A 16,297-nucleotide genomic window follows, 5' to 3' on the forward strand; every position below is an offset into this window, starting at 1 on the left:
CAAAAAAATAACAAAAATGTGATAAAAATGTGACAAAAAAATGACAAAAAATTTACAAAAACTTCCTCTCGGTTCAGGCGGGAGTTAAGAGGTTAAGAATTATGTCGGCTACTATTTCTATTTCTCACAGTTTGACCCGAGCGGGGGTCACGAATCCCTTTTCCTGTTAAAATCGTGGTCGTGGCTCCAAAAGGTTGAGAACCACTGCATTAGATCACACACAGGTCGACTCTGTTTAGTCATTGGGTCGACATGTGATCATCCAGAAATCATCAGGCGACCTCTGAAGGCAACTGGCTGCACTAAATGGAAAGGGGGGCCTGTGCTTTACACCGATCGCCAAAAACATACATATGTTTGTGTCCTTAAATGAACGAACCTACTAATATTAGAGATTAGTCCATTGCTGTGGCTCCAGCCTTTACACCGTTTCATCCTCTGTGGCTCCGTAACATCTCTCTTGGCTGCGATAATGAAACAAGCTTGTGATCCTGAAATTCCCCCATAAAACGCCCCGATGTGACACTGTCGCCCCGAGTCACCGAATGGAAAAAAATTGACAAAAATTTGACAAAATGTGACAAAAATGTGACAAAAATGTGACAAAAATGTGACAAAATGTGACAAAAATGTGACAAAAAAATGAAAAAAATTTACAAAATGTGACAAAAATATGACAAAAAATTGACAAAATGTGACAAAAATGTGACAAAAATGACAAAAATGTGACAAAAAAAGGACAAAAAAATGACAAAAAATTTACAAAATGTGACAAAAAAAGGACAAAAATTTGACAAAAATTTGACAAAATGTGACAAAATGTGACAAAAAAATGACAAAAAAATGACAAAAATGTGACAAATTTGACAAAATGTTACAAAAAAATGTGACAAAAAATTTACAAAAAATTTACAAAATGTGACAATAAAATGACAAAAATTTGACAAAAATGTGACAAAAAAATGTGACAAAAAATGACAAAAATGTGATAAAAATGTGATAAAAAATGACAAAAAAGGACAAAAATGTGACAAAAAAAGGACAAAAATGTGACAAAAAAATGACAAAAATTTGACAAAAATGTGACAAAAAAATGTGACAAAAAATGTGACAAAAAAATGACAAAAATGTGATAAAAATGTGACCAAAAAATGACAAAAAATTTACAAAAACTTCCTCTCGGTTCAGGCGGGAGTTAAGAGGTTAAGAATTATGTACGCTACTATTTCTATTTCTCACAGTGTGACCCGAGCGGGGGTCACGAATCCCTTTTCCTGTTAAAATCGTGGTCGTGGCTCCAAAAAACCCCCCCACTGCATTAGATCACACACAGGTCGACTCTATTTAGTCATTGGGTCGACATGTGATCATTCAGAAATCATCAGGCGACTTCTGAAGGCAATCGGCTGCACTAAATGGAAAGGGGGGCCTGTGCTTTACACCGATCGCCAAAAATATACATACGTTTGTGGCCTTAAATGAACAAACCTGCTAATATTAGAGTCCATTGCTGTGGCTCCAGCCTTTACACCGTTTCATCCTCTGTGGCTCCGTAACATCTCTCTTAGCTGTGATAATAGTGACATTATTTGTTTGTAGTTTGATGAATTTCATTTTAGCCATTTTTTTTTTTTTACCCCTTAACTCCCACCTGAACCGAGCACATTTTCTCCAGTTTGGCTTTACCCCAATCCAAAAGCTTCTGGAAAAAAGCTGTGAAAATAGCAACAAAACTGAGACGAAAACAATGATGGAAATGTGACGAAAAATTGATGAAAAAGTGGCAAAAAATGTCACAGGAAATTGAAAAAAAATGGTCGAAAAATTTGACAAAATGTGACAAAAATGTGATAAAAATGTGACAAAAAAATGTGACAAAAAATGACAAAAAAATTACAAAAATGTGATAAAAATGTGACAAAAAAATGACAAAAATGTGACAAAAATGTGACAAAAAATTTGACAAAAAATGACAAAAATGTGACAAAAATGTGACAAAAAATGTGACAAAAAATGACAAAAATGTGACAAAAATGTGACAAAAAATTTGACAAAAAATGTGACAAAAATGTGACAAAAATGTGACAAATAATGTGACAAAAAATGACAAAAATGTGACAAAAAATGTGACAAAAAATGACAAAAATGTGACAAAAAAATGTGACAAAAAATGACAAAAATTTGACAAAAAATTGACAAAAAATTGACAAAAATTTGATAAAAATGTGACAAAAAAATGACAAAAATGTGACAAAAAAATGTGACAAAAATGACAAAAATTTGACAAAAAAATTGACAAAAATTTGATAAAAATGTGACAAAAAAATGACAAAAAATGACAAAAAATGACAAAAAAATGACAAAAATGTGATAAAAATGTGACAAAAAATGACAAAAAAATGACAAAAATGTGACAAAAATGTGACAAAAAAATGTGATAAAAATGTGACCAAAAAATGACAAAAATGTGACAAAAACTTCCTCTCGGTTCAGGCGGGAGTTAAGAGGTTAAGAATTATGTCGGCTACTATTCCTATTTCTCACAGTGTGACCCGAGCGGGGGTCACGAATCCCTTTTCCTGTTAAAATCGTGGTCGTGGCTCCAAAAGGTTGAGAACCACTGCATTAGATCACACACAGGTCGACTCTGTTTAGTCATTGGGTCGACATGTGATCATCCAGAAATCATCAGGCGACCTCTGAAGGCAACTGGCTGCACTAAAAGGAAAGGGGGGCCTGTGCTTTACACCGATCGCCAAAAACATACATACTAATATTAATTTTAGAGATTAGTCCATTAGTCCATTGCTGTGGCTCCAGCCTTTACACCGTTTCATCCTCTGTGGCTCCGTAACATCTCTCTTGGCTGCGATAATGAAACGAGCTTGTGATCCTCAAATTCCCCCATAAAACGCCCCGATGTGACACTGTCGCCCCCGAGTCACCGAATGGAAAAAATGCCAACGTTCGCTTACCTTCTATTTACGCGGCATAACTGATAGGCCTGTGGTAAATAGAAGCGTGGCCCTAATCCAGCCACAACAAAAGCTTACATTAATTGAGGCGGGGAGAAACTGCTGAGTATATAAGCCTTCCCCAACCATTTAACTTTTTCTTTCTGGATTGCAGTTTAGTATAGGCAATTATAGGAGAACAGAAAACACGAGACACGAGAGAACTTAATTTATAAGAAGGTTCAATGAGCGGCTGGCGGCTGACCGAGTGCAGAAGCGTTAATGGCTTTGAATATCTCTGCTGCGACAGAACAGAGCGGCGAAGGAACAACGGGGCAAAGCCAAACTGAAGGAAGAGGCGAGTGAAGATTACACAAGAGTTGGATCATCGAGCGGACTGGGTTGATTTAGTTGAGGGTGAATTTCTTTTATCGTCAGGAGCTTGTTCTCGCTCGTGAAGTCTCAATCTGAGACTTTTTGAGACTCTGGCCACTCGTGAGGAGAGCGGTCAGGGCTGCCGTAACAGATACAGACGCCCGTATGGTCATGTTTGAAGACAGAGAGGGGAAAACAAAGGGAAAAACTGCTCTTGCACCATCACACTGCATTCACACATGATGAATTATGAATATATTTTACTACTAAGTGAAGATACAGAGACATAGAGAGGCACAAAGTGGTTCAACAGCACAGAAATACAAAAATACAAAAAAGTAGAATGTTAACCACGATACTAACGCTAGCTTCATGCTACATATGTTCACGCTAGCTCCCGTAGAAATATATAAATAAGGATCAGGGTCTATTAGCCTGTTCAATGTATTTTGGAAACAAACTCTTTTCCTCAGTCCAGAAAGACTTCTGCATTGATCCATCCTGTGTCAGTAGCTTTGATGATGGAGTTGTCTGGACTCCCACTGCATCAGTCATTGCTCATCCTCTTTCCTTTAAAAATGACCTTGAGAGGGCCAGACTCCAGTGAGGTGGTGGTTTTTGCTCTCTCAGTTGCTGTGACCTCAAAACATGGGGATCCTACAAGCGACACAACTGTATCGGACACAAAGTGATGAATCCTGTCTTGTCACAGTTCCACATGTGTGTGGGTTCATCGCTGAGTCCAAGATCAGTGATTGTTCCTCTAGAATCTCTGAACCACTGCCCCACCACAGCAGGGCTGACAGGGGGACAGTGACCCCACCAATAGTAATACCAAACCTACGCCCTTGCCTGCCTGCTCCAGGCTCTCAGAAAGGCCTTTTAGGTCCTTTGCTTTTGTAAATTGGAACGCCAACTTCTGAATTTCTTTCTCATGGGAAACCCGGGCTTTCATGAGCAACAGATTAACTCTGCAAGCCTGTTCTCATCCTGGGGTGCAAAGACTGTTCTCCTGCTGCTGCATGTTCACAGCCCTGCGTGACACCTGTCACTCGTCGTGTTGACTTGGCTCCTGCCATGCAGGCACGTAGATGGGTCCTAACTCCTTCCTCCAACATCTCTTGATATTCATCAATGACTCCCTTCATTCTATCTTCACCACCCGGTGTTCGTCTTCTGTCGTGCTGAACTATTCTCTTCTTTTTTCTTGCTCTGTCTGTCATTTTCTTCTTTGCTTTGGCTGCCTTGGAAAACCTACAATTTACTACGAGGTGTGTTGAACAGAAATCCCGACTCAACACCATTTAAATTATTTCTTTAAGCAGCTTAATGTAAACAACTGTAGCATTAGCTATTAGCTAAGTAGCAACTAGCATTTGGCAATGTGTCTAAGTATCTTGGTGCTAAGAAGGATAAAATCTGCTGTGGACAGCAACATAAAATATGTGGTAAACCTATTCATACTATTAGGCAAGTACTACATCCATAAGTGCGAATGGGCACGAAGTCCACGAAGTCTTCAATTTATAATTGAAACAGAACTACTTCAAAATACTAAGGAATAATACGAATACAAAAGCTGTGAAAACATTAGATGCCCTTGACAACTGTATCTGCATTGACCACAAGCACTGTCCTCATCTTTCTTTTCCTGAACTCTATAGTTGTTGCTTTCCGTATAGCCTAATACAACTTAAAAATAAATGTGTGTGTATATGTATGTGAACATGCATATGTAAGTATATGTGTGTGTGTATGTTTGTGTATGTAGGCACAAAGAGCTAAATGTTATTCCCTACATGTGTGTCCACCTGTCCTGTCTGTGTAAAGTCTGTGTATACATTGTTACTGTCCCCTGTCTTTTGTCTGTCTTTGTGCTCCTACGTTGACTATTAAATACATTTAATTTAAAAAAAGTATCTCATTTTACTCATTTGATTTGAACATATGGGTAAAACAAAATATTTTCCCCCAATTTGAGGTCATTTTACACTGTCCCAAATGACCTGAAACAGCACGGAACGGCCTCAGAAAGATCATTTAATCATTATGAACGTCATTTAAATGAACTATTATTTGTTGATCTAAATCTGTAAATCGTTCGCCCTTATGTTTAAATCGCGCTGCCATTTTTTCTCACCTCGTTTGTTGGGGGTACACTTCCTGTTTAGAGCTAGCCACGCCCCTCACATGATGTCATATAGCACAAACGCTTTGAGATCCAGACACTGCACCCTTACAGCAAAGATTCAGCGCTAATCACACTGACACACACTTTTTAGACCAGAAGCACAGTCCATTTGCTCATGCTGACCCAAATGAGCTTCAGGGGTTATTCTGGGTGATTCAGTCTCTACCTACGACTCACTTCCCTCCTCTCTGAACTGGACTTTCACCCTTGTTTGTTTCTCGCAAATCACACTCAGTCAGGTTTGTTATTCCGCGCTCGTCATCCCCGAATCGGGCAGTCGCCTCGGCCACGATCTCAGCAGGAGTTCGGCGAAAACGCTCCTGTTTACCTTCCGACTCGCGGCAACACTGTCCCCGCATTAGAGCATTTCTGCATAGTTTATTTCCGAACGGAGGTAATATTGCACATTTCCGGAGCCGCATCCGCCTTAGAGAGAAGCAAGACAGACAGAAATAACTCAACGCTGTGGAAACGATGTGGAAAGAGTCTCGGCGCTCAAGTCTAAAAGTGGAAATGTGGAGGAAAAAGTTTGAGGACGGGGAGAGAGTGACGGAAGAAATTACCGGGATTTCAATAAACACCCACGGCACACGCGTTAAAATCATTCCAGTTCAGAATAGGGCTGTGCAATTAATCGAAATTCGATTACGATTTCGATTACAACAGTAAATGATAACAAAATTAGCATAATCGCAAAAAATCGATTATAATATATATATCATTTTTTTCATTTTTTTTTTTTTTCTAATTTTTAATTTGGGGATTTTTTGTCACTTTTTTGCTGGATTTGTGTCACTTTTTTGATGGATTTTTGTCACTTTTTTTGATGGTTTTTGTCTTTTTTTGATGGATTTTTGTCTTTTTTTGATGGTTTTTGTCTTTTTTTGATGGATTTTTGTCTTTTTTTGATGGATTTTTGTAATTTTTTTGATGGATTTTTGTCTTTTTTTTTATGGATTTTTGTCTTTTTTTTTGATGGATTTTTGTCATTTTTTTGATGGATTTTTGTCATTTTTTTGATGGATTTTTGTCATTTTTTTGATGGATTTTTGTCATTTTTTTGATGGATTTTTGTCATTTTTTTGATGGATTTTTGTCATTTTTTTGATGGATTTTTGTCATTTTTTTGATGGATTTTTGTCTTTTTTTGATGGATTTTTATCTATTTTTTTGATGGATTTTTGTAATTTTTTTGATGGATTTTTGTCTTTTTTTTGATGGATTTTTTTCTTTTTTTTGATGGATTTTTTTCTTTTTTTTGATGGATTTCTGTCATTTTTTTGATGGATTTTTGTAATTTTTTTGATGGATTTTTGTCTTTTTTTGATGGATTTTTATCTATTTTTTTGATGGATTTTTGTAATTTTTTTGATGGATTTTTGTCTTTTTTTTGATGGATTTTTGTCTTTTTTTTGATGGATTTTTGTCTTTTTTTTGATGGATTTTTGTCTTTTTTTTGATGGATTTTTGTCTTTTTTTGATGAATTTTTGTCTTTTTTTTGATGGATTTTTGTCACTTTTTTGATGGATTTTTGTCACTTTTTTGATGGATTTTTGTAATTTTTTTGATGGATTTTTGTCTTTTTTTGATGGATTTTTATCTATTTTTTTGATGGATTTTTGTAATTTTTGATGGATTTTTGTCTTTTTTTTGATGGATTTTTGTCTTTTTTTTAATGGATTTTTGTCTTTTTTTTGATGGATTTCTGTCATTTTTTTGATGGATTTTTGTAATTTTTTTGATGGATTTTTGTCTTTTTTTGATGGATTTTTATCTATTTTTTTGATGGATTTTTGTAATTTTTTTGATGGATTTTTGTCTTTTTTTTGATGGATTTTTGTCATTTTTTTGATGGATTTTTGTCTTTTTTTTGATGGATTTTTGTCTTTTTTGATGGATTTTTATCTATTTTTTTGATGGATTTTTGTAATTTTTTTGATGGATTTTTGTCTTTTTTTTGATGGATTTTTGTCATTTTTTTGATGGATTTTTGTCTTTTTTTTGATGGATTTTTGTCTTTTTTTTGATGGGTTTTTGTAATTTTTTTGATGGATTTTTGTCTTTTTTTTGATGGATTTTTGTCATTTTTTTGATGGATTTTTGTCATTTTTTTGATGGATTTTTGTCTTTTTTTTGATGGATTTTTGTCTTTTTTTTGATGGATTTTTGTCTTTTTTTTTATGGATTTTTGTCTTTTTTTTTGATGGATTTTTGTCACTTTTTTGATGGATTTTTGTCTTTTTTTTGCTGGATTTTTGTCATTTTTTTTGCTGGATTTTTGTCTTTTTTTTGCTGGATTTTTGTCTTTTTTTTGCTGGATTATTGTCTTTTTTTGACGGATTTTTTTCACTTTTGCTGGATTTTTGTCACTTTTTTGATGGATTTTTTTTAAAGGCAACAAATAATCGTTTGAATAATCGTGATTTCAATTATGACATATATATTCGTGATTATTATTTTTTCAATAATCGAGCAGCCCCAGTTCAGAATCTTATAGCTTTTCTCAATTTATAACACACCACTGCTTAAAACACATCTGATCTGTGTGAAGAGGTTTTGACAATAAATCCGGCTGTTTATCCAAGAGTGCAGAGCTTTCTTTGTGAATTGGGTCCTGGCAAAAAAAAGCAAAAACAGCGTGCCGAGCTTAGAGACGGCGACGGTTTCTTTTGAGGAAAAGATTTAATTGGTGTTTCCTCTCCACCGAGTTCACATGTGGAGTTTGCTTTCAGAGCCGTGCAGTGATTAGAAACCGAACGCCCGCTGAACCGCTTTTCATTTACACCTCACATTTTTAAGAAGCGTTTTGCAAATTCATTCAGTCCCGCGAGAGGTCGGTTGATGCAGACGAACCTCGGTGAACGCCGGCGAGTGTGGGCTGAGTAAATAATGTAAAGCGTCTTTGAGCATCTGCTTTAAAAAGGTGTTGTTGTTGTCAAATGTAGTTGTAAGCGTTCAAAACAGGATTGGGTTTGGTCGAGGATGTTTCGTTTCCAACACTCCAGACTCCACCTCCTCGTTTACCGTAATATCCACGTCCGAGGGGGAAATCATGGCGGATTTACAGACTCCTCCTACCCTGCTGTGATAGATACAGACGGCATCTCTGGAATTGCCCATATATGGTCATGTTTACAAACAGTTAAGGGGGAAAACAAGTTGGAGAAAAATCTAAACTTTCTCTAATTATTCAAAAACTACTTCAACAAATGCTGAATTATGAATAGATTTTTCTACTAAATAAAGATACAAAGACATGGGGAGGAGCAAAGTGGTTGAACAGCCCATAAATACATGAACGGAGAATGCTAACATGATGCTACATGTTAGCATAGGGCTAATGCTAACAAGCGCTTGCTACAACTGCCGTTTTTTCACTTCTACTGAACAATCTGCTGTGAGAAAATATCCACATGGGCACGATTTACACTTGACTTTATTTGTATGTGATAAATGTGTTCATCTTCCACCAGAAATGGCTAAAAAGAGTGGACAATTATGTTTCTCTAAAGATTCTATTTTCCCCCTCGGCGAAGCCACGCCCCCTTCTATGACGAGATGCCGTCTGTATCTATAGAGAATGTTCCTAAAAAGGGCATAAGGGCGGGATCTTCACTGTAGACTCCGCCCTCATGTGACGTGTAGTTTGATCGTAGCTGCTCCATTAGCTGTAATGCTAACGGCCTGTCAGTCAAAGTCCGGCCCTCATTAGTGATCGAGATTTCTAAAATTGTTCTTACAAGGCCTTCTTCCCAAGTAAATCTCTAAAACGGTAAATATAAGGCCACAGAAGCTTCTTCTTAGCTCTTGTGGTCAGAATGAGACACTGGACCCAAACCAGAGCGATCTGTATGAGACTCACACCTGACAGGACTGAACCAAACCGGCCAATCTATTCGTTTACAGTTGTTTAGTTGTTTACAGTATCACTCAATTAGCGAGCCTTTGTTGTGCTCTGTTATGGGCAGAGACGACCCTTTAACAATAACAAAAAGACACAGTCTGCGTCTGAAACCATCAAATTATAGCCTCTAAGTTCTAACACGAGCAACTAATCCTTAGCGTTTCATGGGGTCGACTGTTAGATCTATGCAGTTAGTGAACTAGAGCTTCAGAGCTATTTGCCCAATTCGACCGTCCTTACCCAGGGGAAGGGGAAGTGACCTCACCGACAGCTGTTTTTCTTCTTCTTTAAAGTTATTAATGGAGTGCAGGCCAAACAAAAGCACATGTGTCCCCTACAGTGTCCAACAACAACAACAACAACATAGTGTCCAAACAATGATATTTAAGGAGAAATACAATCCAAATGAGCCATACATTTCCCTTTAACCCCTTAACTCTCACCTGAACAGAGCACATTTTCTCCAGTTTGGCTTTACCCCAGTCCAAAAGCTTCAAGAAAAAAGCTGTGAAAATAGCAACAAAACTGAGACAAAAACAATGATGGAAATGTGACAAAAAAGTGAGAAAACATTGACAAAAAAGTGATGAAAAATGTATGAAAAAATGACAAAAAATTGACAAAATTTGACAAAAAAATTACAAAAAAGTGACAAAAAGGTGAAAAAAAATTGATAAAAAATTGACAAAAAAATGTGAAAGAAAAATGACGAAAATGACAAAAATGTGCCAAAAAAAATTACAAAAATGTGAAAAAAAAATGACAAAAAAATGACAAAAATGAGTTGAATAACCCACAAAAAAATGATGGAAAAAAAATCTGATGACGTGAGGAAAAAGATCGTCTCGGTTCAGGCGGGAGTTAAGAGGTAAACCTTATTTTATCTCAACAGCTGGGGTGGCACATAGCTCCTAATCAGTGGGTAGTTGGCACCAGAGGTCCCTATGCTAAAGTGGCTATGATAGTTAGCATTGAGGCTCCTTTTCCCATCTCCTTCCTAACTGACAGCCCAATTCGGATGCTTCTTATCATGACGGACGCTGAAGCACATCCGGTTTTAGCGACTTCTTACCAATCTGCTCGTTTCGGACGCAGCATAGATTTGATATGACTTAGCATTTAGCTCAGAGGACACTTGTATACGCTAATTTGTATAAGAAGTATAATCTCAAAAGGTCTGTACAGGTTCAGGCCTTTACAAACTGGAACTAGATGACGAAGGCTTTTGCAAACGAGGATTAAATCAAGATATCACCAGACCGCTTTTCTCTCGACGGCCACAGCAGGGTAACAAAACCGCATGTGGCCGTGAAACCGTCGTCCGCTGACATTATTAGAGTCGTCGGGTTTTCATCCCTGCAGTGAAGCCAGCGAGCGTTTCGCCAGCGCCGGCTCAAAAGTAAAGTCTTACAACATCACTGCACCTTTCCAAGTCCGGAGTCGCTCCAGCCAGAGCCCACACCGGTCCACGTCTTCATCTGAAAGTGTGAAATCTCATCTCCTCCTTCTCCGGGCACAGCTCTCCGCTTTGAGCTCCTTGTTTCGTCTGTTCGTTCACAGTTCTCCCAGAGCTGGTTCCGAGACACGAGAGGGAACGGTTTCGCAGAGCAAGGGCCGGGAAGTCGACTAATCTTCACAATGAGGTGTTTAATTATTGCACTGATTCAACATTTCTCCGCAGATTCGTGATTTTTTTTTTTCTCACATTGTCACAATACGTCCACTCCAAGACACATTTTACAGTCTTTTTCTGAAGGATTTTTCTGTATCTAACTCCTAGCCTGATATGTTGTGTTTTAACCTGTGACCTGCCACCTTAGGGTCCAAGCGTATTGACTGGAGAGTTAACATTATTAGAGTTAAATGGGAGAAAAAAAACGTAGAAAAACTGTCAATACACCCAATTAGGTCATATATTATGTACAACACTGGCATTTGAAAGAAGTACACAGGAAAATAATAATCGTTTAAAGGTAAAAATGACATAAATCTACTTGAATTAACAGATTAAATCGAAGGTTTGAGTAGATTTGGTCTGGTCTTAGATGAAATAAAACCTCTAGTAGTAGTTATTCTCGTAATTCAGATGATTTTTGTGTCATTTCAAGTGAAAAACAATTATTTGTCTGACTTCAAGTGGGTTTTAGTCTTGTTTCTTTGGCGCTACAGCATTTGTATCTTGGATTAGTTCAAACAGAGTCAAATTCAACATAAAAGAACTTTAATTCAAGCAATTTTAGGTCATTTATCTCATTTAAGATGGTGTTTTTTCCAGTGTTGGGCTTTACTTTGGGCGAATAATCAGCGGCTTTGGCCCTCGGTCTGTTTACATTAAAGAAAGTCGGCCCTCCGCTAAGTAAGCTTGCCTACCCGTGGTTTACGGCCTACATAAAAGCCAAGACCTTCTAGTTTCTAAAAAATATGTGAGATCCGTTGCCGTTCCTAACCCCAACCCCCTGATCAGGGGGACGGCAGGTAACAGGTTAAAACCCTAAGACAACATAGATTTGGTCCCACACATTATTTTAGTTAAATCTGATTTATTCAAAGATTAAACAGAATAGCCATAAAATACTTTCTATCTCATATAAAACACAGATTTTGTGAGTGGGTTTGTCCCATTATTCATTTTGTATACTTTGTTTGTTTCATTTGCAGCATCCATCAGCCAACAATAACCCACCAAATTCATTTATTTGCTTAGTTAATAATTACACTTCACATTGTCTGTTTTAAACATTGTTTTAGTTGTTAATAAGTCAGCAAACAAGCTTACCTGTGTCACGTGGCTGGAGCAAAGGGAAGGCGTGGTCCTCGTCGGCCATTTTAGAATCTCAGGCTGAACCATGTGACGGGGGGGGATTGGTTTAAACTTTGCTATGACTTTACTTTCTTCACGATTTTGGTTTGTGTTTTCCTTTTGTTAGCTTAATTTGAACAGTTTCAATAATGTTGGACACGACACATACTGTGTTATGTAAAATGTGGAAACTTACCAGCTTTATTTATTGTTTGAACTTCCCCATCGAGCTAATGGTACTGACCTGTGGGAGGTCTTTCCCCAGGAGGAGAGGTGTAAAAGCTGACTGCAGGAGTCACTCAGATGCCATTTTGTTCATGTGTCATGGAGAAGTTTCTTTTTGCCTGAAGAAAACATTTTGCTTGGTAAGAAACTTTATTCTTTGTTGAGTCTGCGTCTATTTCAACTACCCGTGACCCCACAGATTTATATTGGTTTTGTCCATTCATATGTAATGATTGCAAATTTAGATAATTCTGACTATTTCTATTTAAAAAAACAAACACCATATGACCATTTGACAACATACAAAATAAAGCGTGCATGTTATGTGTTATGTTATTCCTTATGTTCATTGTGTTACCAAACATTTCAGGCCACGACCCCCAATTCATGTCACAAATTTGCATCTGTGATTGATGCTATAACAAAGCAAACTCTCCTCCTTTGACACTTGCTTTTTATATGCAGGATGGCAGGGGAAGTGCGGCCTCTTACTGGCTTGGGAGTAAGGCCTCTGCATTTGACCCATCTGAGACGCTGGAACGACCCAGCCATTGACTCAAAGTTAGTCCAGTCTGTGTTCATCCATCTTGACGGGACACATGCTAATGAACTCCAGATAAACTCACACCAACGTTTCATTTCAAATCTACATTTCAAAACCGCTGAAATGCCTGAAACTTTGATGCAAATCAGTGGTGTCAGAATTTCTCATGTCTTTACTCTTTAAAGGAATAGGCCACCGTTTTTACATACTGAGATATGCTCTTACCTCACTTTAGCCGAGTTAATATATCCCCGTCTGGTCTTTGTCCGTGCGCTCTGCCAGGCAAACGGAGCACATACGCAGCCTCTCCCACATGTCATATAGCTCCAAAAAAGCTCACGATAGAAGCTACCAAGCTCTTCCACGTGTTCCCTATTTAAATAAAGTTACGTGAAGTGTTTTCATGCGAAGTATATTTACACAGAAATGTAACGTGTCGATTTTATAAGCAAATAAAAAGGGGGACTATATTGTGAGGCGTAATGATACGAGGAGTAAAACGTCCGCGCAGTAACTCCTAAAGGTTATTGACGGAAGTGAACGGGGGAAGTCTTTAGGAGTTACTGCGCGGACGTTTTACTCCTCGTATCATTACGCCTCTTTTTATAGTACCCCTTTTTATCTGCTTATAAAATCAACATGCTACATTTCTGTGTAAATATACTTCGCATGAAAACACTTCACGTAACTTTATTTAAATAGGGAACACGTGGAAGAGCTTGGTAGCTTCTATCGTGAGCTTTTTTGGAGCTATGTGACATGTGGGAGAGGCTGCGTATGTGCTCCGTTTGCCTGGCAGAGCGCACGGACAAAGACCAGACGGGGATATATTAACACGTCTAAAGTGAGGTAAAAGCATATCTCAGTATGTAAAAACGGTGGCCTATTCCTTTAATGGGGTCCCATTGTACTTTTCAATCGGATTTCTCATCAAATTATTAGCCTACTGAAAACTGCTGTAGCATAGAAGGATTTACTGTCAATGTGAGATTTACTGTTCGTTAATCTGTGAAAGAGCGATCTATACAACAAGCTGGGTGTCAAATTCAATGTGTTTTACAGTATTATTAGCCTGCTGGTTTAGCGAAGTGTCAAGTGTCTTACCTTACTCCTGACAATGAGAATATCCTTTCTTTTTGGTTGCCATACAGATGTATTCGATTCCCATCTTGACTCAAAATATCTGTATGCAGAAAGGTTTTTATATTCTTTTAATGATTTTCCTGTGTATGAAAATGAAAGTCTATCAAGAAACTACGTACTATGTAAATATCGCCAAACTCGAGTGAAGGGATGTTGACCGAGAACTTTACGTGACGTGTCTGGATCTGTAATATCCAACAATGACAGTTGAATTGCCGCGTTTCCTTGTAAGTGAGTTGTAACAGATGTAGGTGAAAAACGCTGCATAATTGTGTTGAATCGCCATCTTTTTCTGTTGCATTCGCCATTTTTGTTTCCCTTCAAAATGTCGCGCTCTTGCCTTTCTAGTCACGTGACTGGGAGACGCCTGTTCCTATGAAAACGTACGTGCACACTTCCCCGATGTAACGCTATGGTCACTCCTTTCCCTCGTGGTTACAGTGAGGGTGACATACACGAAGCGAGGTCATGGAGAGGAAAGTTTCACTGCAGCAGGAAGAGAAAGACGGGAAAGAGAGGCGCACCGTGATGATTTAAAGCAGAACTAAGTAACTCATGCCCCTAGAGCAGAGGTAGGCAACTCCAGGACAGAACCTCTGGCCCCTAAGATGATATTCAGAAGTATTATTGTGCAAAGAAGAGTTTAAATACCTGTTAAAGTCCTCTAAAATGCGAGAAATAGGGTCAGTATTTTTTACATTTCCTGCCAGAACATCCCACTTGGTCATATGTAATGTAAAACAGTGATTCTTGGGACCCAAAAGTGAGTTGCGGAACCATTTCCAGTGGGTCACGAGCCGATAGGGAACCTTTTGTTTTTGTGGCTTGTCATCCGAGGGTAATGTTGAGTCCTGAAGCCAATTCCACCTGGCATTTGCAGAAAAAAAGTCCTTCACTTTAGACCAAAATGTTGAGGTTCGGCTTGATGAAAATCGTCCCTCCACGACGCAAACTTGCCTATCACTGCCCTAGAGTCCATGAGCCCCACTGCAGGTGTCGTAGCATGTTGTTTATTTTTCCTCATGAATTGTCTGTTAGAGTAAATACTACACTGACAGATAAGACAAAGGGACAGAGGGATATTGTACATTGTGCCACAGCAATGACACAATTTTTTTCACTTAAACTTGGCTGTAAATACTGTTTAAAGGAACAGGCCACCATTTTTCCATACTGAGACATGTTCTTATCTGAGCTTAGATGAGTATATTATATGAGTAATAATCGACTATGGAGACATTGTTTACCAAAACACCACAGATGCTGTTCTTAAACCACTGACAACACTCACAAACTCGCTCTGCAGATTTGTGCTTTGATGTAATTCTTTGACCCATCACTGTACTATGTACAACACCCTTGACTGGCTACAACCCAAAGACAGAAGACGGCTCCACTGGGTTATTGTAGTTTTTAAATGTATTCGATATGATTGTCCTACATATTTAAAGGTCCTATATCATGCAAAATCGACTTTTTGGAGCTTTTAGCCATGTTGTTATGCTATTTCCTTATTAAAAACACCCCCAGAGTGGTTTGCGGCTTCATTCACGCAGCTCTCAGTAATCCTCCTGAATCTTGCTCTCTGAGGCTCCTCCCTCTCCTGGTGAACGACTGAGTGTTCAGTTGCGTCGTAACAGCGGAACGGAAGTGCTCGACGTCTGTAATGTAATGTCTTAATTCTATGCTTACGGCCTGATTTTAATTTGTAAAACAGCGTTTTCATTATTTCTGTCATAAGAGAGAAACAAAGAGTAAAAAAAAAAAAAAGGATGTGCCCGAGGTGCTTCCAGGTCAGCTGTGGCCAAAACAAACACATCGCGTCTGAACAGATCAGTCATGTTTGCGCTGCAGCTGAAGATGGAGCTCGTTACCTACTCTGGACACAGCTGTTTTTTATTCTTAACTAACGATAATGTCACGGACGGAGAAAAAGAAGCGCGTTTGGCTACGAGGACGAGGAGTTTATATTCAACCCTTTTCAGGAAGAGGCCACTCAGCTGTTTTTTTCTCCGGGATTCAGCGACTATCACCAAAATATTGTTTTTCTGTGACTGTCTCTGATGGATGTTTGGGGAACCTTCGCCAGAATCAAAGTGGATTAACTTTTATAACCAACGCGAGTCCCATAATGTAAACAGCGATGGACCAGAGTGGTGA

Source organism: Gobius niger (assembly GCF_951799975.1).
Source record: "Gobius niger genome assembly, chromosome: 24".
NCBI classification, from domain to species: domain Eukaryota; kingdom Metazoa; phylum Chordata; class Actinopteri; order Gobiiformes; family Gobiidae; genus Gobius; species Gobius niger.